This window comes from Pleurodeles waltl, chromosome 5, assembly GCF_031143425.1.
Source record: "Pleurodeles waltl isolate 20211129_DDA chromosome 5, aPleWal1.hap1.20221129, whole genome shotgun sequence".
NCBI classification, from domain to species: domain Eukaryota; kingdom Metazoa; phylum Chordata; class Amphibia; order Caudata; family Salamandridae; genus Pleurodeles; species Pleurodeles waltl.
Window position 1 is genome coordinate 174919407 of NC_090444.1, and position 22933 is coordinate 174942339.

The window sequence follows — 22933 nt, forward strand, 5'->3', positions numbered from 1 at the left end:
AGATATTTGTATAATCCTGCCCTTGCTTGTGTGAGAAACTAGCCTCTTTCTTGCCTTGTTACCCCCACTTTTGGCCTGTTTGTGAGTGTATGTCAGGATGTTTGTCACTGTTTTCACTGTCTCACTGGGATCCTGATGGCTAGGCCCCAGTGCTCATAGTGAAAACACTATGTTTTCAGTATGTTTGTTATGTGTCACTGGGACCCTGCTAGTCAGGACCCCAGTGCTCATAAGGTTGTGGCCTATATGTATGTGTCACTGGGACCCTGTCACACAGGGCCCCAGTGCTCATAGGGGTGCATGTATGTGTTCCCTGTGTGGTGCCTAACTGTCTCACTGAGGCTCTGCTAACCAGAACCTCAGTGGTTATGCTCTCTCATTACTTTTAAATTGTCACTAACAGGCTAGTGACCAATTTTACCAATTCACATTGGCTTACTGGAACACCCTTATAATTCCCTAGTATATGGTACTGAGGTACCCAGGGTATTGGGGTTCCAGGAGATCCCTATGGGCTGCAGCATTTCTTTTGCCACCCATAGGGAGCTCTGACAAATCTTACACAGGCCTGCCACTGCAGCCTGAGTGAAATAACGTCCACGTTATTTCACAGCCATTTTACACTGCACTTAAGTAACTTATAAGTCACCTATATGTCTAACCTTTACCTGGTAAAGGTTAGGTGCAAAGTTACTTAGTGTGAGGGCACCCTGGCACTAGCCAAGGTGCCCCCACATTGTTCAGAGCCAATTCCCTGAACTTTGTGAGTGCGGGGACACCATTACACGCGTGCACTACATATAGGTCACTACCTATATGTAGCTTCACAATGGTAACTCCGAATATGGCCATGTAACATGTCTATGATCATGGAATTGCCCCCTCTATGCCATCCTGGCATAGTTGGCACAATCCCATGATCCCAGTGGTCTGTAGCACAGACCCTGGTACTGCCAAACTGCCCTTCCTGGGGTTTCACTACAGCTGCTGCTGCTGCCAACCCCTCAGACAGGCATCTGCCCTCCTGGGGTCCAGCCAGGCCTGGCCCAGGATGGCAGAACAAAGAACTTCCTCTGAGAGAGGGTGTGACACCCTCTCCCTTTGGAAAATGGTGTGAAGGCAGGGGAGGAGTAGCCTCCCCCAGCCTCTGGAAATGCTTTCTTGGGCACAGATGTGCCCAATTCTGCATAAGCCAGTCTACACCGGTTCAGGGACCCCTTAGCCCCTGCTCTGGCGCGAAACTGGACAAAGGAAAGGGGAGTGACCACTCCCCTGACCTGCACCTCCCCTGGGAGGTGTCCAGAGCTCCTCCAGTGTGCTCCAGACCTCTGCCATCTTGGAAACAGAGGTGCTGCTGGCACACTGGACTGCTCTGAGTGGCCAGTGCCACCAGGTGACGTCAGAGACTCCTGCTGATAGGCTCCTTCGGGTGTTAGTAGCCTATCCTCTCTCCTAGGTAGCCAAACCCTCTTTTCTGGCTATTTAGGGTCTCTGTCTCTGGGGAAACGGCAGATAACGAATGCAAGAGCTCATCCGAGTTCCTCTGCATCTCTCTCTTCACCTTCTGATAAGGAAACGACTGCTGACCGCGCTGGAAGCCTGCAAAACCTGCAACATAGTAGCAAAGACGACTACTGCAACTCTGTAACGCTGATCCTGCCGCCTTCTCAACTGTTTTCCTGCTTGTGCATGCTGTGGGGGTAGTCTGCCTCCTCTCTGCACCAGAAGCTCCGAAGAAATCTCCTGTGGGTCGACGGAATCTTCCCCCTGCAACCGCAGGCACCAAAAAGCTGCATTACCGGTCCCTTGGGTCTCCTCTCAGCACGACGAGCGAGGTCCCTCGAATCCAGCGACTCTGTCCAAGTGACCCCCACAGTCCAGTGACTCTTCAGCCCAAGTTTGGTGGAGGTAAGTCCTTGCCTCACCTCGCTGGGCTGCATTGCTGGGAACCGCGACTTTGCAGCTACTGCGGCCCCTGTGCACTTCCGGCGGAAATCCTTTGTGCACAGCCAAGCCTGGGTCCACGGCACTCTAACCTGCATTGCACGACTTTCTAAGTTGGTCTCCGGCGACGTGGGACTCCTTTGTGCAACTTCGGCGAGCACCATTTCACGCATCCTTGTAGTGCCTGTTTCTGGCACTTCTTCGGGTGCTACCTGCTTCAGTGAGGGCTCTTTGTCTTGCTCGACGTCCCCTCTCTCTTCAGGTCCAATTTGCGACCTCCTGGTCCCTCCTGAGCCCCAGCAGCGTCCAAAAACGCCAAACGCACGATTTGCAGCTAGCAAGGCTTGTTGGCGTTTTTTTGGCGGGAAAACACTTCTGCACGACTCTCCAAGGCGAGAGAGATCCGTCCACCAAAGGGGAAGTCTCTAGCCCTTTTTGTTCCTGCAGAAACCTCAGCTTCTTCTGTCCAGTCGAAGCTTCTTTGCACCCGCAGCTGGCATTTCCTGGGCATCTGCCCATCTCCGACTTGCTTGTGACTTTTGGACTTGGTCCCCTTGTTCCACAGGTACCCTAGATTGGGAATCCACAGTTGTTGCATTGCTGGTTTGTGTCTTTCCTGCATTATTCCTCTAACACGACTTCTTTGTCCTTAGGGGAACTTTAGTGCACTATGCACTCACTTTTCAGGGTCTTGGGGAGGGTTATTTTTCTAACTCTCACTATTTTCTAATAGTCCCAGCGACCCTCTACAAGGTCACATAGGTTTGGGGTCCATTCGTGGTTCGCATTCCACTTTTGGAGTATATGGTTTGTGTTGCCCCTATCCCTATGTTTCCCCATTGCATCCTATTGTAACTATACATTGTTTGCACTGTTTTCTAAGACTATACTGCATATTTTTGCTATTGTGTATATATATCTTGTGTATATTTCCTATCCTCTCACTGAGGGTACACTCTAAGATACTTTGGCATATTGTCATAAAAATAAAGTACCTTTATTTTTAGTATAACTGTGTATTGTGTTTTCTTATGATATTGTGCATATGACACTAAGTGGTACTGTAGTAGCTTCACACGTCTCCTAGTTCAGCCTAAGCTGCTCTGCTAAGCTACCATTATCTATCAGCCTAAGCTGCTAGACACCCTATACACTAATAAGGGATAACTGGGCCTGGTGCAAGGTGCAAGTACCCCTTGGTACTCACTACAAGCCAGTCCAGCCTCCTACATTGGTTGTGCAGTGGTGGGATAAGTGCTTGAGACTACTTACCACTCTTGTCATTGTACTTTTCATAAGAGAAAAATATACAAAACAAGGTCAGTGTATATACACATAGCCAAAAAGTTTTGCATTTCCTCTTTTCACTCTTTTCTAAGTGCTGAAAAGTACTTCTAAACTTTCAAAAAGTTCTTAAAAGTTTTAAAAGTTTTTTCTTTCTTTCCAAAAAGTTCTGAAAACTTTTTTCTCTTTTTCTATCACTTTAACTCTCTCTAAAAAATGTCTGGCACAGGCCAAACTGTTGATCTGTCCAAACTTGCATATGACAACCTTAGCTGGAAAAGAGCAAGGAGTCTCTGTATAGAGAGAGGTTTGAGTGTAGGGAAATATCCTTCCTTGGAACTGTTACTTAACATGCTTAGAGAACAGGATAAGGCCATAGGTGCCCCATCTGTTGAAAAAGTACCTAATAGTTCCCAATCTGATTCAGGGACTCCCCCAGGAAAAGATTCAGGAAAGAAACTTCCTAGCCTGCCCATTACTAGACAATCTAGCATAGATGGTAATGATGATGAGCCACACCAAATAAATAGTGTTGTCTCACATCATAGCAAAAGCATTTATTCTCACCATACTGGTAGTAATGTTTCTGTAAACCAAGCTGTTAGGGTGGCTTCTGTAAGGGACAGGTCTCCTTCTGTTCATTCCCATCATAGCTCTGTTTCTAGAAATGTCCCTCCCACCAACCCTGATGACAGAATGTTAGAGAGGGAACTCAATAAGTTGAGGGTGGAACAAACCAGACTGAAGCTTAAAAAGCAACAGCTGGAGTTGGATAGACAGTCTTTTGAATTAGAGAAGGAAAGACAGAAGTTGGGTTTAGATACCCATGGTGGCAGCAGCAGTATTCCCCATAGTCATCCTGCAAAAGAGCATGATTCCAGGAATCTGCACAAGATAGTTCCCCCTTATAAGGAGGGGGATGACATTAACAAGTGGTTTGCTGCACTTGAGAGGGCCTGTGCTGTACAGGATGTTCCTCAAAGGCAGTGGGCTGCTATCCTATGGCTATCATTTAGTGGAAAAGGTAGGGATAGGCTCCTTACTGTGAAAGAAAATGATGCTAATAATTTCCAAGTTCTTAAGAATGCACTCCTGGATGGTTATGGCTTAACCACTGAACAGCACAGGATAAAGTTCAGAGAGACCAAAAAGGAGTCTTCACAAGACTGGGTTGATTTCATTGACCAGGCAGTGAAGGCCTTGGAGGGGTGGTTACATGACAGTAAAGTTACTGATTATGACAGCCTGTATAACTTGATCTTGAGAGAGCATATTCTTAATAATTGTGTGTCTGATTTGTTGCACCAGTACCTGGTAGACTCTGATCTGACCTCTCCCCAAGAATTGGGAAAGAAGGCAGACAAATGGGTCAGAACAAGGGTGAACAGAAAAGTTCATACAGGGGGTGACAAAGATGGCAATAAGAAGAAAGATGGTGAAAAATCTCAAGATAAGCATGGGGATAAGGGTAAAACCAAAGATCCCACTTCAAATCTTAAACACTCTTCAGAGGGTGGGGATAAAACTAATTCTTCCTCTTCTTCTCAACCTGCACACATTAAAAAGCCTTGGTGCTTTGTGTGTAAAAACAGAGGCCATAGGCCAGGGGATAAGTCCTGTCCAGGTAAACCCCCTGAGCCTACCACCACTAATACATCAAGCTCTAGTGCCCCTAGCAGTAGTGGTACTAGTGGTGGGACTGCTGGCAACAGTCAAGTTAAGGGTGTAGTTGGGTTCACTTTTGGGTCCATAGTAGAAACTAGGGTAGTCACTCCCAAGACAGTTTCTGTCACACCTAGTGGCATTGGCCTTGCCACACTGGCTGCTTGTCCCCTTACAATGGATAAGTACAGGCAGACAGTTTCAATAAATGGTGTTGAGGCCTTGGCCTACAGGGACACAGGTGCCAGTTTCACTTTGGTGACTGAAAACCTAGTGCACCCTGATCAACACATCATTGGACAACAGTATAAGATTATTGATGTCCATAACTCCACTAAGTTTCTTCCCTTAGCTATAATTCAGTTTAGTTGGGGTGGAGTTACTGGCCCTAAGCAGGTGGTGGTATCACCTAGCTTACCTGTAGACTGTCTCTTAGGTAATGACCTAGAGGCCTCAGGTTGGGCTGATGTAGAGTTTTATGCCCATGCAGCCATGCTGGGCATCCCTGAGGAATTGTTCCCTCTCATTTCTACTGAAATGAAAAAGCAAAGGAGAGAAGGCCTGAAAACTCAGGAACCCTCTCCATCAACAGGTAAAAAGGGTATCACAGTATCCCCTAACCACCCTACCATTCAGGATACCATTCCTGTGGTGGGAGAAACCTCTTCTGGGGTGGCACCTGTTCCAAGGGAATCATCAGTTGGCAAAACTGTACTCCCTGAGGTGGAAGTACCTCTCTGTGGGATAACTAACATTGGTGAGAAAAAGAGCACCATTTTAGTTAACATGGAGCATCCCTCCAACCCTCCCAGAGAAACTTTAGTGCAGAAACTCTTCACTGCCTCACAACACTTAGGACAGCATCCCTGCCCTAGTGTGGAGCTGATAGGACAGCATCCCTGCCCTGCTCCAACCCAAGAGAAACAGCATCCCTGTTCTCTCTTCCAGCCATATGGACAAAGTTTTTGCCCAGCTATGGCTTTTCTGAGACAGCATCCATGTCTGGCATTTCCATCACTACAAATAGGTTCAGTGGACAATTCCCACTGCTCTAAACTAAAACTTACTGATAGAAACTCTGAAAATACATCTTCACATTCTTGCTTAGCTAAAAAAAAACTTCAAACAGGGTGGTTTACATCCCCACAGGGAAGTAACCATATAGTGGATGATAAAGGGAGTAACCAGTCTATTGCAGAGCTACTCTCTACTTATCACCACTTAGACAATAAAGTCTCAACTGGCCAAGGTTAGCCTTATTGTCCTTCGTTTGGGGGGGGGGTTGTGTGAGAAAGTAGCCTCTTTCTAGCCTTGCTACCCCCACTTTTGGCCTGTTTGTGAGTGTATGTCAGGATGTTTGTCACTGTTTTCACTGTCTCACTGGGATCCTGATGGCTAGGCCCCAGTGCTCATAGTGAAAACACTATGTTTTCAGTATGTTTGTTATGTGTCACTGGGACCCTGCTAGTCAGGACCCCAGTGCTCATAAGGTTGTGGCCTATATGTATGTGTCACTGGGACCCTGTCACACATGGCCCCAGTGCTCATAGGGGTGCATGTATGTGTTCCCTGTGTGGTGCCTAACTGTCTCACTGAGGCTCTGCTAACCAGAACCTCAGTGGTTATGCTCTCTCATTACTTTTAAATTGTCACTAACAGGCTAGTGGCCAATTTTACCAATTCACATTGGCTTACTGGAACACCCTTATAATTCCCTAGTATATGGTACTGAGGTACCCAGGGTATTGGGGTTCCAGGAGATCCCTATGGGCTGCAGCATTTCTTTTGCCACCCATAGGGAGCTCTGACAAATCTTACACAGGCCTGCCACTGCAGCCTGAGTGAAATAACGTCCACGTTATTTCACAGCCATTTTACACTGCACTTAAGTAACTTATAAGTCACCTATATGTCTAACCTTTACCTGGTAAAGGTTAGGTGCAAAGTTACTTAGTGTGAGGGCACCCTGGCACTAGCCAAGGTGCCCCCACATTGTTCAGAGCCAATTCCCTGAACTTTGTGAGTGCGGGGACACCATTACACGCGTGCACTACATATAGGTCACTACCTATATGTAGCTTCACAATGGTAACTCCGAATATGGCCATGTAACATGTCTATGATCATGGAATTGCCCCCTCCATGCCATCCTGGCATAGTTGGCACAATCCCATGATCCCAGTGGTCTGTAGCACAGACCCTGGTACTGCCAAACTGCCCTTCCTGGGGTTTCACTGCAGCTGCTGCTGCTGCCAACCCCTCAGACAGGCATCTGCCCTCCTGGGGTCCAGCCAGGCCTGGCCCAGGATGGCAGAACAAAGAACTTCCTCTGAGAGAGGGTGTGACACCCTCTCCCTTTGGAAAATGGTGTGAAGGCAGGGGAGGAGTAGCCTCCCCCAGCCTCTGGAAATGCTTTCTTGGGCACAGATGTGCCCAATTCTGCATAAGCCAGTCTACACCGGTTCAGGGACCCCTTAGCCCCTGCTCTGGCGCGAAACTGGACAAAGGAAAGGGGAGTGACCACTCCCCTGACCTGCACCTCCCCTGGGAGGTGTCCAGAGCTCCTCCAGTGTGCTCCAGACCTCTGCCATCTTGGAAACAGAGGTGCTGCTGGCACACTGGACTGCTCTGAGTGGCCAGCGCCACCAGGTGACGTCAGAGACTCCTGCTGATAGGCTCCTTCGGGTGTTAGTAGCCTATCCTCTCTCCTAGGTAGCCAAACCCTCTTTTCTGGCTATTTAGGGTCTCTGTCTCTGGGGAAACGGCAGATAACGAATGCAAGAGCTCATCCGAGTTCCTCTGCATCTCTCTCTTCACCTTCTGATAAGGAAACGACTGCTGACCGCGCTGGAAGCCTGCAAAACCTGCAACATAGTAGCAAAGACGACTACTGCAACTCTGTAACGCTGATCCTGCCGCCTTCTCGACTGTTTTCCTGCTTGTGCATGCTGTGGGGGTAGTCTGCCTCCTCTCTGCACCAGAAGCTCCGAAGAAATCTCCCGTGGGTCGACGGAATCTTCCCCCTGCAACCGCAGGCACCAAAAAGCTGCATTACCGGTCCCTTGGGTCTCCTCTCAGCACGACGAGCGAGGTCCCTCGAATCCAGCGACTCTGTCCAAGTGACCCCCACAGTCCAGTGACTCTTCAGCCCAAGTTTGGTGAAGGTAAGTCCTTGCCTCACCTCGCTGGGCTGCATTGCTGGGAACCGCGACTTTGCAGCTACTCCGGCCCCTGTGCACTTCCGGCGGAAATCCTTTGTGCACAGCCAAGCATAGGTCCACGGCACTCTAACCTGCATTGCACGACTTTCTAAGTTGGTCTCCGGCGACGTGGGACTCCTTTGTGCAACTTCGGCGAGCACCGTTTCACGCATCCTCGTAGTGCCTGTTTCTGGCACTTCTCTGGGTGCTACCTGCTTTAGTGAGGGCTCTTTGTCTTGCTCGACGTCCCCTCTCTCTTCAGGTCCAATTTGCGACCTCCTGGTCTCTCCTGGGCCCCAGCAGCGTCCAAAAACGCCAAACGCACGATTTGCAGCTAGCAAGGCTTGTTGGCGTTCTTTCGGCGGGAAAACACTTCTGCACAACTCTCCAAGGCGAGAGGGATCCGTCCACCAAAGGGGAAGTCTCTAGCCGTTTTCGTTCCTGCAGAAACCTCAGCTTCTTCTGTCCAGTCGAAGCTTCTTTGCACCCGCAGCTGGCATTTCCTGGGCATCTGCCCATCTCCGACTTGCTTGTGACTTTTGGACTTGGTCCCCTTGTTCCACAGATACCCTAGATTGGGAATCCACAGTTGTTGCATTGCTGGTTTGTGTCTTTCCTGCATTATTCCTCTAACACGACTTCTTTGTCCTTAGGGGAACTTTAGTGCACTTTGCACTCACTTTTCAGGGTCTTGGGGAGGGTTATTTTTCTAACTCTCACTATTTTCTAATAGTCCCAGCGACCCTCTACAAGGTCACATAGGTTTGGGGTCCATTTGTGGTTCGCATTCCACTTTTGGAGTATATGGTTTGTGTTGCCCCTATCCCTATGTTTCCCCATTGCATCCTATTGTAACTATACATTGTTTGCACTGTTTTCTAAGACTATACTGCATATTTTTGCTATTGTGTATATATATCTTGTGTATATTTCCTATCCTCTCACTGAGGGTACACTCTAAGATACTTTGGCATATTGTCATAAAAATAAAGTACCTTTATTTTTAGTATAACTGTGTATTGTGTTTTCTTATGATATTGTGCATATGACACTAAGTGGTACTGTAGTAGCTTCACACGTCTCCTAGTTCAGCCTAAGCTGCTCTGCTAAGCTACCATTATCTATCAGCCTAAGCTGCTAGACACCCTATACACTAATAAGGGATAACTGGGCCTGGTGCAAGGTGCAAGTACCCCTTGGTACTCACTACAAGCCAGTCCAGCCTCCTACAGCTTGACCAACGCCTTGTAAGTATAATTAGATTTTTGAAAGTTTTAGCAATGCACAATGCCCATTACTATAATCAGGGCCTCCAGGATTATGGGGTGGACTATTTGTTTCAGCACGATTAACTAAATTATATTGCAAGAAAAGGCAAAATATGCATTACCTCTTTCCATTCAGAAAGCAGCTCCACTGGTGTAGCAAGTACATGGCTCACCAGGAGATCCTTTAGAAGTCAAGATTTTGGACCTTCAAAAGAGATGCACTATGTTTGTGATTCTTCTTAAGTCTGTGTGAACATAAATTTGTGTTAATAGCAAAACAAAACAACTATTGTTACAAAGAGGGAGCAATTCTATCAACAGTGTTCCAATTGCATGTAAAAATTTACATCTATAGGATTTGTGTTTCCTGCAGTAGACAAAAATTAGTATCCCAGTTTTTCATTTGAGGATGTTTACTCTATTCAGTTCAAATTCAAACTCAAACTCACACTTTATGCAGGGTTTGGAAGATGTGGAAGATGAGGTCTGGATCAAACTCAACATCATAGCATATATCAATAAAACAATAACATTACCATACATTAAAAAGCATTTAAAAAATGTAAATCTCTTTGACAAATGACTTCATTCTTAGGCGAGGAAAGCAGTTGTCGAGCTGTCTTATGATTTACAAATATGGTCTCAAAATTAGTTGACTGGGAAGGTACATTGGAGGGCAAACAATACATGACTAAAATCTTAGATACCCACAATAGATAAATTACACTTTTTCGCCTTTATTGTTAGAATTATTCCATTTTGATAACAGCACATTTAGAGGGAGTAAATTAATTTGTAATAGTGTCCAAAAGTGAGAAATTCCATGATCTAGGTTCCACAGCAGATATTACTGAGCTTCCTGTAACCATCAGGAGGCGATTATCACCTCACATCTGTTCTTTGATTCACAGTATTTCACGTCCAATCTTTGGCTTATTACACTAGATGAGTGCTTTAAAAACTTTTAAGTTGGGTATACGAAAGGGAGTCCAATAGATCCTGATTTAGGTCAAAATGATTCACAGCATATTTAAAATCTCTAAAAAACAAATATTTTTCTGATTCTGAACCAAACATTTCTAAATACAAAAACCCCTCAATGAATCTTCCTTACCCTTCTTGAGCTGGTGGCCCCATTGGATCAAACTAGCCAAGCCTTGCACATGACATCTTATTAAGCACAACTTCCACCAAATGTGACCTTCCATCCTCTATACAAAATCACACTTGGACTGGTTAATTGACTCAGTGGCATATAGTAGCATCGGAAGAACCCTTACCTTATCTGCAGAGATCATGTGTAAAAAGTGCCTCCGATCCATTGCTTTATAAAATGCATTTAGAACATCAGCATGAGATAAGGCCTTGGAGGTACTGTGATTGATATGGTCCTTTTCAGTCAAGCTGCTTGACATAATGTTCCGTAAATAGGGGTATGATTTTACACCCTGCATTTTCTCTGAACCCATATACCAGCCATATTTGCAAGACTTCCTGCCTTTGCTATCCTTGCAAATCAATACTTTTCGAAATATTGATTTTCAAAAGGTGATGGGACGCAAACTGATGAAGTGAGGCTAACCAATTATTTAGGCTTTTGGGAATAAGGTCCATAATGATGATATAATCAGCATATATCAGACATGGGAAAAATTGCCGACCACTACTAGAAGAATCCCTCTGCGCGAAGTCGGGAATCGTGGTGTCTGTGCGAAACATTGAATCCGTGCACTTCAAGCGGCGTCGGTCACGACGTGGTGCAGCGACTTCCACGGAGTCGCGGACTTCAGCGGGGCTGCTGTGGCGTCGGGCCTGCGAAGAGCGTCGCGTTCCAGCGAAGGTCACGCCGTCAGGTGCAGGCGGCGTCACCAGATTCAGCAGCGGCGTCGGTCCGAAGTCGTCCGAAGTCGATTTCTTTGGATTTCCACCAGCTTTCCTTTCAAGGGCCCAGGGACTGGATCGGGCACCACTTGTCAGAGCAGGAGTCTCTCCAGAGACTCCAGGTGTTGGCAGAGAGAAGTCTTTGCTGTCCCTGAGACTTCAAACAACAGGAGGCAATTTCTAAATCAAGCCCTTGGAGATTTCTTCACAAGATGGAAGGCACACAAAGTCCAGTCTTTGCCCTCTTACTCTGGCAGAAGCAGCACTGCAGGAAAGCTCCACAAAGCACAGTCACAGGCAGGGCAGCAATTCTTCCTCAGCTATCAGCTCTTCTCCAGGCAGAGGTTCTTCTTGGTTCCAGAAGTGTTTCTAAAGTCTGTAGATTTGGGTGCCCTTCTTATACCCATTTTAGTCTTTGAAGTCACCTTTCTTCAAAGGGGACTCACACCTACTTGTGAACTCCTGCCTTGCCCAGGCAAGGCCTCAGACACACACCAGAGGGTTGGAGCCGGCATTGTCAGAGGCAGGCACAGTCCTTTCAGATGAGAGTGACCACTCCACCCCTCCCTCCTAGCAGAGATGGCTAATCAGGAAAAGCAGGTTACACCCCAGCTCCCTTTGTGTCACTGTCTGGTGTGAGGTGAAAAATAACCCAACTGTCAAACTGACCCAGACAGGGAATCCACAAACAAAGCAGAATCACAGAATGGTTTAAGCAAGAAAATGCTCACTTTCTAAAAGTGGCATTTTCAAACGCACAATCTTAAAATCAACTTTACCAAAAGATGTATTTTTTAATTGTGAGTTCAGGGACCCCAAACTTCACATGTCCATCTACTCTCTAGGGGAATCTACACTTTAATCATATTTAAAGGTAGCCCCCATATTATCCTATGCGAGAGTCAGGCCTTGCAACAGAGAAAAACGAAATTGGCAGTATTTCACTGTCAGGACATATAAACCACATTACTATATGTCCCACCTTATCCATACACTGCACCCTGCCCTTCGGGCTACCTAGGGCCTACCTTAGGGGTGCCTTACATGTAAGAAAAGGGAAGGTTTAGGCCTGGCAAGTGGGTACACTTGCCAAGTCGAATTTACAGTGTAAAAATTACATACATACATACATTAAAAAGCATTAAAAAAATGTAAATCTCTTTGACAAATTACTTCATTCTTAGGCGAGGAAAGCAGTTGTCGAGCTGTCTTATGATTTACAAATATGGTCTCAAAATTAGTTGACTGGGAAGGTACATTGGAGGGCAAACAATACATGACTAAAATCTTAGATACCCACAATAGATAAATTACACTTTTTCGCCTTTATTGTTAGAATTATTCCATTTTGATAACAGCACATTTAGAGGGAGTAAATTAATTTGTAATACTGTCCAAAAGTGAGAAATTCCATGATCTAGGTTCCACAGCAGATATTACTGAGCTTCCTGTAACCATCAGGAGGCGATTATCACCTCACATCTGTTCTTTGATTCACAGTATTTCACGTCCAATCTTTGGCTTAATACACTAGATGAGTGCTTTAAAAACTTTTAAGTTGGGTATACGAAAGGGAGTCCAATAGATCCTGATTTAGGTCAAAATGATTCACAGCATATTTAAAATCTCTAAAAAACAAATATTTTTCTGATTCTGAACCAAACATTTCTAAATACAAAAACCCCTCAATGAATCTTCCTTACCCTTCTTGAGCTGGTGGCCCCATTGGATCAAACTAGCCAAGCCTTGCGCATGACATCTTATTAAGCACAACTTCCACCAAATGTGACCTTCCATCCTCTATACAAAATCCCACTTGGACTGGTTAATTGACTCAGTGGCATATAGTAGCATCGGAAGAACCCTTACCTTATCTGCAGAGATCATTTGTAAAAAGTGCCTCCGATCCATTGCATTATAAAATGCATTTAGAACATCAGCATGAGATAAGGCCTTGGAGGTACTGTGATTGATATGGTCCTTTTCAGTCAAGCTGCTTGACATAATGTTCCGTAAATAGGGATATGATTTTACACCCTGCATTTTCTCTGAAGCCAAATACCAGCCATAATTGCAAGACTTCCTACCTTTGCTATCCTTGCAAATCAATACTTTTCGAAATATTGATTTTCAAAAAGTGATGGGACGCAAACTGATGAAGTGAGGCTAACCAATTATTTAGGCTTTTGGGAATAAGGTCCATAATGATGATATCATCAGCATATATCAGACATGGGAAAAATTGCCGACCATTACTAGAAGAATCCCTCTTATTATTTAATCAATGTTCCAGAAAGTCTAACACATACAATGAGAAAAGAAGAGGAGCCTGTAAACAGCTCTGTTTTACACCACTTTTAGTTGGGATTATGGAAGAAAGGCCCCGATCGCCACCCAATAATACCTAGCACCAGGTAGAGGAATGAAGAGCAATAACTAATGTAAGCAGGATTTCAGGCATACCTAATTTCTTCAATTTTCTTCATAAGGTTGCATGATCTATCCTATCAAAAGCTGTAGTAGAATAAAAAAATGCAGCCTAAACCTTAGACTTGTGAATAGACATGTACTTTCTCACAATTATTTTCAGCATAAAGATGTTATCCAACATGCATTGTTTCTTACTAAAACTAGCTTGCTTAACAGGACAAATCTTTTCCTCTTCTACCTATACTGAAACATGATCAAGAATACTCTTAGAAAATATTTTTCCTACTGCATCAAGTAAGGCAATTTGCCGGTAGTTGGAAGGAAGATTTTGGGAACCCTTTCTATGTAGGGACTTAAAATAATCCCTGACCAAGAAGGAGGAATTGTTTGATATTTATAACAATGTTCAAAAAGAGATGTAAGAAATCTAGCCTGTAATTGTGGAGTCTGGAACACCATCCGGCCACATCATCCTAGAGAGTCTCATACCCCAAATGATATCTTTAATCTCTTTTGTTGAGGGAGGACTAAATATTGTGGGTAGGTGGTTGGGAAAAACCAACGAGATGGACGATATATCTGTGCTAAAATTAGATGACGAAAGACCTCTGTTATAAGTGCATCATTCCTTCTCTTTTATAGGGGTTGGAAGGGATCGTATTCTACAACTACTGCAATATCTATTAATGTCCTTCCTGAAGGCAGCTTCTTTTAACATGACCTAACTAAAGTCATTTGTCTCCATCATAAGGGCAAACTTCAATCTCTGCCTTCTTATTTTCAATAAAGTAATTAATTTGCCTCTCTCAACAAAAGGAGATACAGGGGGGGTCATTTTGACCTCAGTGGTCTTTTTTCAAGACCGCCGAGGGACCGCCGTGCGGAAGACTGCCAGTGCTGGCGGTTTGCCGCTCTGCCTATTATGACCGTTGGCAGCTCTCCGTCCTTTTACGGACGGAGAGCCGCCAACAGCCATACTGGCGGGCGGCGGGGAAGTGGAGGTTGCTCCACCTCCACTGCCATGCCAACAGAACACCGCCCAGCGAATCACGTCCTGTGATTCGGCGTGGCGGTGTTCTGTTGGCAGTGTGGTGTCAGCGGAGCAGCCCCCATGGCTCCCGTCCCCTCCCTGAGGATCGTCGGACCAGGTAAGTTGATCGTCCGTGAGGGGAGGGGGGTGGGGGGGTGTTGTGTGTTGTGTGCGTGCATGGGGTGTGTGTGTGTGTATGTAGAGGGGGTGTGTGAGTGCGTGTATGCTTGCAGGGGTGTTGTGTGTATGGGAATGAGTGCCTGTATGTCTGTAGGTATGTCTGTATGGATGTGTGCGTGTATGTTTGAATGTGGGTGTGCGTGTCTGACTTTGTGTGTGGATGTTGGCATGAATGTCGGTGTGTGTGCGTGTATGTATGTTGGTGGTGCCTGCGTGCGTGTGTGTATGAGTGATGTTATGTTGGGGGTCGGGGTGGGGAGGGGGGTCCTGCCACCTTTGGGGGGTGGCTAGGGGAGGGAGTCAGGGTGGGGGTGGGGGGTGGGGGAGACCCCTATCAGTGCCAGGGAAGGAATTCCCTGGCACTGATAGTGCTTACCGCCATGGATTTCATGGCGGTTTCAAACCGCATGAAATCCATGGCGGTCAGCCGGGTCCAAATACCGCCGACGGTATAGTGACGGCCGCCGGGCTGGAGACCCTAGTCTCCAGCCCGGCGGTCATCTCCGCCCTGGCAGGCGGAACGGAGAACCAGCGGATGACCATGGCGGTAACCGCCATGGTCATAATACACAGAGGAAAGACCGCCAGCCTGTTGCCGGTCTTACCGCCGCTTCTCCGCCTTCCGCCAGGGTCATAATGACCCCCAGGGTCTTCTCACTAATCTATTTTTCTCACTATTTTGTGGTATGGCAGGATTAACATGTGGACTGTTTAATGAAATCGGTTTGTTTAATTCAGAAGTAACTACGAAGGATTTCATATCCCTTGCATATTTAGGAATAGGATCATGGGGTAAGGACAGTGGCTCTAGATTTAACACTGCCAACAATCCCTTCAATTCAGCAATTCCCTTAAAATTCCAGTGCGTTCTGCCATTAAATTTATTAAAACTCACTGATGTGTCATCAAGGGTCCAGGACCCTACTTCGTTTTGTGCCAGATCAATCAAAAAGGAAACTGCTTTGTGATCACTAAAGGAATTATTGATGACTATTGTATTTGAGATCCTCCAAAAAATGGTAAAAGGGACAATCACATAATCAATGACAGAGCCGCTAACCGAAGATTTGCAGGAGTATCATTTTAAATTCTTCTATGAGAAAAAATTCCTTATTCCTTAAGACTTCCATCAACACAAGACCTCTTTTGTCAGATTTACTTTTGAGAGGGAAGACTGTGGGGGGAACCTTTAATGAATGTTAAATGCTTCTTCTTTGGGCCCATTTGAAAAAAGCCTTAAAGCATTGTTTGATAGTTTTAAAATCACCCACCAATAATGTGTATTTACAATCTTCTTGCTTCCTAATTTCAGAGATAAAAGAGATCATTTCCATTACTAATTGCTCATAGGTGAAGTTGGGGGGAGTATACACATTTACCACCGGAATAGTCATTAATGACCGGAATGCCCTTCTAAAATATTTTTATGATGTGAATTAGTTTGGAGTCCTAAGTAAAGTGACTATAAAACCAACTGTAGTTATTACTTAAGAGAATCCCTATACCCCCATTTGTGTGGCCCCCTCCCAGCGGGAATAGGGAGACAATTCAGGACAAAATACCCTTCGACCACATAGGGGATCATTAGGACCCCAGCGGTCGGTGGTAATGTGGTGGTAGCACTGCCAACAGGCTGGCGGTACATTCCGCTACATTATGGCATTGGCCAATGAATCACTCCGACCGACATGGCGGTAGCAGCTGCTGGGCTGGAGATAAGAATCTCCAACCTGGTGGTCACTATTGTACCGCCTCAGGCATTTTGCCCTGCCTACTGCCATGGTTTTTGCGGCATTTGTAATGCCATGAACACCATGGCGGTAGGCCCATCAGTGACAGGGAATTCCTTCTCCGTCAGTGAAGGTAGGCCCACATCCCCCCAACAACTCCCCAGACGCCCCCCACTCCTCCTCCATTCACACTCCCCCCCACCAATCCCCACCCCCTACACGCACACACACACACAAGCAGACACGCACCACGCATACACCCACTCACACAGGCATACACACATTCATACATGCATGCATCCATTCATTCATGCACACATCCACACCACATTCACACTGACATGCAGACACGCATTCACATATCCATACTTACACGCATTCACATATCCATACTTACACGCATTTGCACACATGCATACACGCACGGACACAACACTACACATACATTCGCATTCACGCAATCACTCACGCACACCCCCCACACACACATAAAACAACAACCTCCCCTGTCAGAAACCCGACTTATCTGAATCCAGGGGGTCTTCTGGCAGGGGACAGGATGGGGCGCTGCTACCCCCAGCAGTGCCCGCCAGCAGAACACTGCCAGGCTGTATTATTTGTCATAATATGGCTGGCGACGGTCTACTGGCGTGGCACTGTTGGTGGTAGCAGCGCCACCTTAACGTCATCCGCCAGTATGGCCACAGCTGGATTTTTTTGCCCTTCTTGTGGCAGAAATCCGGCTGTGGTCATAATTTGGCACATGGCTGCTAGCCGCAGCGACGGTTTTTTGGCGGCCATCGCCACAGCGGTAGGTGGCATTTACTGCCAATCTTATAATGAGGGCCAGAGTCATTTGTTGACCAGGTATCCAGGATACATATTGTATTGGCTGTCAGACTATTCAAAAAAAGCATTTGATTATCATCAGTCAGTAAACATGCTCTGTTCCAGGAAATCATTTTAAGGCCATTACTGGGAGCTTTATATGCCAGTGGCGCACCTAGAGGTAAGGACACTGACTACCCAACTCCAACTCCCAGTCTTATCATCTAAATCCAAGTTGTAAGAGAAAATCTTTGCCTGAAGGTTCAGGCTGATGGGGGAAACAGCTGGTGGGGGGAACCCCATCAGAGACAACCATAGAGTCCTCAACTTGTAAGCCTGGTACATGGACTGAGGGCAGTAGGGTCGAGAGGACTAATACCCTTTTTCTTGTAGGATCACTCCCATCACCCCTTCACTCTCCGCAGTCCCAGCAGGATCGGAGATGACATCACAACAGAGGTTTTTTTGCATTTTTTTTTTACAGATGCTACTTTGTGTTTTCTTCCTCTTGGCTTTTTGTTTATTGTCTTTTCCGCTTTTTTTGATTCCTACTTCCCAAGTTTTAATGACACAGGAATTTTTTCCGAAAAATTGGAAAGAGATTTCTCCTTTCACATATACAAGTGTGAGGGGAAGACTGAAGTGGTACTTCCTAGGGCATTGGATAAAAACGATTTTGTGAAGAGGAAAACAATTCATTGCCCATTGGGCTGGTAGGTTCTTTAATCCTTTATCAGCACTGAGGAGGTCCTGCTTGTATTCCCATATCCCTAGATTGACAGATGGATGAGAGCTCCTTGCTAGGGGCCACTTGTTGAACAAATTGAGATGTTAGAGAACCCCGCTCACCATCATATCTTAAGAGTGAAGTAGATGTATCTAATAATATTGTATTATCCTGAATCATTGACTTTGATATGATCAGAATGGAGCCCAGAATGTGGTCTGAATTGTTGACGGATTTTTCCAAAAGAGTCAGTACGGAGGAAGGACTTTGTTCTAGGCATTGCAGAGATTCAGAGTATTATACATAGTCCCAAAGGAAATTGCATGAAGACTGAAGATTTAAGTGAATTCTGTAGGGGCAGACATCCTAAACGTAGAAGAAAGATTCTCGGACTGAGTGCTACTGGACAGTTGCATTCTTGAATGGTACCTTGCTCCCAAAATGGAGTCTTTCCCAGTCAGGAGGCATGCAGTAGGAGCCAATTGGTGCTGCAAATGATCGATGTCCAATTCAAGAAAGGTGAAATCTTCAATAGGAGTGCATTTTCCATGGCCACTGCACTCTTAAAATGCTTTCAAATACCCTCACCATCGGGAACTGGTGGCTTAGAAGCACAATAAGAGTGTTCAAATTCTGATACTGCCTCTGTGGTTAACACTTTTGGGGTCAGACCTTCAATTCCAGCATTCCGTTTACTGAAAAATGTTAAAACAGCATTGAAGCCATTTAGAGAATTTAAGTGCAGGGCTTTATTTCTCAAAGGGTTCTATCTAGTTTTTTTGCATGCACATACCTAAACTAATCACCCAAGACCGTAGTTTCTTAGCTATCATAATTGTGATAAATCAAGAATGGCCTGGAGGGGACACTTAATGAACCAGGACCACCCAGATTTTCAACCAAGACTTGTTAAGCACTCTCAAAAAACATATGCACTTATCCACATAGATGATAATAAAAGGCAATTGCTTGATAAGAAGACTGGTGGCCAATTTTCAAATACTCCATTGATTATTATGTGCATCAATGAGGAGAGTCTAGACGAGTACACCCTGAATGTCCACCACTAAGTAGCAGGGCCTGAAATGAAGAGATATTTAAGATCCAATGGACCCAGCATGAGTCATCCAAAACAGAGTACAGGCACAAGAGATCTGTGTAGGCCAAGGTAAGTATAATAGTGTTCAACTGCAGGCAGGACCACATGCTGCACCTAGGCTTCCAGCCAAACTGTTCCAATTCAGTAAGTACACTTCTTTTTCACTGCTCATGAAATTGCCCTCACCAACAGTGGTGTCCGGGCCACACATCGCGCCCCCTCCTTTCACCACCTCACACTTATCAGCAGCCTCTGCTACTGTCATATTGGGCTACCTAATGCAAAAGAAAGGGAGAGCAGGGAGGCATACGCTAAAAGCGGCGCAAACGTACAAAATACAATTATATTTTGTAAATTTGCACTGCTTTTGCTTCAAAAAATGATCTAAAGGCAGCGCAAACCTTTCATAAATCAAGCCCTAAAATTGGTAAATGGATTGTGGCACAGGCACCCTGGGTCCCTTCATTGGACACCAGGGGAGGAGCTTGATGAAAAATAGCTGGGAAATTACTTCCAGCTTTGGGGACAACCTCAGGTGCCAGGTGTAGTGTACCATCTGGACAGTACAATACATTGTTGAAGGCAAGCAACCCAAGGGCCGGGCACTGCCTGAGGGTATAAATAAAAGTGCGACTGCCGCTCAAGGCAGAACATGTACTATCCAATAATTCAATATGAAGGTTCTTTGGTTTGCGGCACCCTAGCAGTATCAGGCCTCACCTAGAGCACCTGCCAGTTTACATTGGTGACGAGGTGGGTCCCGCGGAATGCAAACGCCGTGTTGCTTGCCCCAGGGTTGCTCTGGAGGAGCAGCCAACATGGCAGAACGTGGCAGAGAGAGGGTGTGGAAGGTGGAGCATGCATCGTGCCGAACTGCAGAGTGTGCCCTGGTCACCCGGCCCTGCAGGTGTGCGCAGCGCTGTTGGGCACTGAGTAATGGACGGCGCATGTGGCAAAGGGCAGCATGTAAGGAAAGTAACTGAGGCAGTGTGTGTGGTGCTGACAAGAGCACGAGCAAGGGCTACGGGGACAAAGCCTTCTGCAGAGGTGCATGAGACCAGAACCACGTGGCAGATCAGTGGCAATCCAAAAGAACACTGAAGCATGTAAGGAGGCTCTGATAACTCGTCTCCTGCCATGGAAACCACACAAGTGTGCTAAGCTTTAACAGCACTGCAAGGAAAGGGAAGAAAGACCTGGATAGCATGCCACTAGGTGATGCTGAGTGGTGGACACAGGACACAGTGCAAAGAGGCAGTGACCAGGAGCGACAAGGGCAGCACAGGACTTAAGCTGATCTGAGGAGGTGACCGGTCAGCAGAGCAAAAGGTCAGTGAAGGAGCAGTTGAAGAGGGTGGTGGTGCACACATCATAACAAGTGACTAAGGCCAGTGGAAGTTGTGGAAAGAGAAGCCTATAAAGAAACAATAGAGTGATGTCTCTGTCCCATCAGGAAGCAGCATTCCTGACAACACTGCAGTGTGTGCACTCCCTAGTGACGGCTGTTCAGTCAGCTGGAGGATCCTGCGACAGCTGCACCACGATGGCACAAGTGAATTGGTACAGCATTATTTTTGTGCCCCCGAGAAACGGATGGGGCTGTGAAGAGGTCCATGATGCTGCACATGGGGGAGATGAGCTGTCTGAACTATTTGAGGACTTGCCTAACACAGAGGGGCGATGATGATTTTGATGCGGCCGTAACAGCCTTGAACAGACATTTTGACCCTCAGTTGAACCCTACACTATGAAAGATTTAAACTGCAAAAAGCCAGGCAGGTGGAAGGGGAGATGGTGGACACCTTCTTCGCATGCCTATGCAAACTAGCAGGAACATGTACTGGCAAAGACAGATCAGAGTGCAGCTGATTCAAGGCTGTCGATCATCCAATCTACTCAAGCTCGTACGGCGACAGCCTGGTATATCGTTTCACAGTATCTTTTTATTGCCACGCTTTCATGAGTTAGCTGACAGCCAGGAAGGGGAAATGGAATCTGCCCTGGTGCATAGTGTGGCAGTGAAAGCCTCAACACAAGGGATGAAGGTGAAGGAGGAACAGGTTGAAGTGATACAGCAACATTCGGCAATGACAAAGGCATTCCTCAATGTGAGACCTTGAGAGAAAGGATGCAGGAACTGCAGAATAATACACCATTTGCAAAGATGGTGCCCAGCATGAGGAAGGCTATGCCTTAAATGTGAACGTCTAAATCATTTTGTCAAAGTGTGCCGCACGATGGGCACTGCTTCAGTGATGAATAAGAAGGGCTGAAAAAGCATGAACATCCGGCAGCTGTCCTTTGAAGACGGAGGAGAAAACCAGACACTTGAAGATTAAGTCCACACACCGGCACAAAACGAAGAAGAAGAGGAAGAAGCGTTTACCATATCATTCACCGACAGAGACAATAAAAAAAATGACCACCTTCCATGGGTCAAATTGACATTGGCAGAAAATGTAAGGTTATTGATACAGGAGCGTCAGTGAATGTTATTGATGCTAGACAGTTGAAGAGGCAGGATCCTAAGCCACCTCTTCTCCTAACGAAAGCCAGGATATATATCCATAGGGGCACGGACCACATCCCGCTGCACCGAGTCATCGAAGTGGAGATAGCGCATGGAGATCCCAAAACAAGGGCACAATTCCATGTGATCAAGGGTGACACAGGTACTCTGCTGGGCTGACACACCACTGAGGACCTTGGATTAGTATTCTTTGTGAGGCAAGTGCACCAGTTGCATGCTGATGACATTCTTGATGAATTCCCAGGACTATTCAAGGGCCTTTGGGGTCTGAAAGATGTACATGTCAAGCTCCACATCAATAAAACAGTCAGGCCAAGAGCTCTGCGGTACAGGAGAGTGCCATTTCATCTAGGGCCTCTGGTAGAAAATGAGCTCGAACAACTAAAGCAAGCAGGAGTAAGTGAAAAGGTCACAGGGCCCACCCCTGGGTGTCATCTTTGGTTATTGCTCCAAAATCCAATCAGCCATGGGGCTATAAGACTGTGTGTAGACATGAGGCTGTCCAACCAGGCCATTAAGAGAGAGAAGCACATCACACCAACTATCAAAGAGATTGTTTCTGATCTTAACTGGGCCAGATGGTTTTCCAAGATTGACCTCAACTCTGGATACCACCAGCTCATGCTAGATTAATCAAGTTGGTACATAATGACATTCTCAACTCACGTTGGGCTGAGGAGGTTCAAGCGTCTCAACTTTGGTATCAGCTGCAGAAGTATTTCAGGAGGACATAAGGGAAGGTCTGTCAGGACTGGTGGGAGTCGTCAACGTGAGTGATGACATCTTTATGTTTTCGGGTACTTTGGAGGAACATCATATGGGACTAAGGGTAACCTTACAGAGAGTGGATGAAAGAGAGCTCACTTTGCACCACCAGAAGTGTGCTTTCTACACCAACCAGGTGGTGATTTGGATATTGATTCTTGAAAGAGGGACTTCAAGTGGACCCCCAAAAGGCTGAAGCCATAAGGGTGGCTGCCATGCCACAAAATCAATCAGATGTGTGCAGTTTTCTGAGCATGGTGAACTATTGTAGCCATTTCATACCTGACCTGGCCACACTGTGTGGAGCACTCCGAGTTTTAACCGGGAAAGGATGCAACATGGGAGTGGAATTGAAAAACAACTCAGGCATTCAGA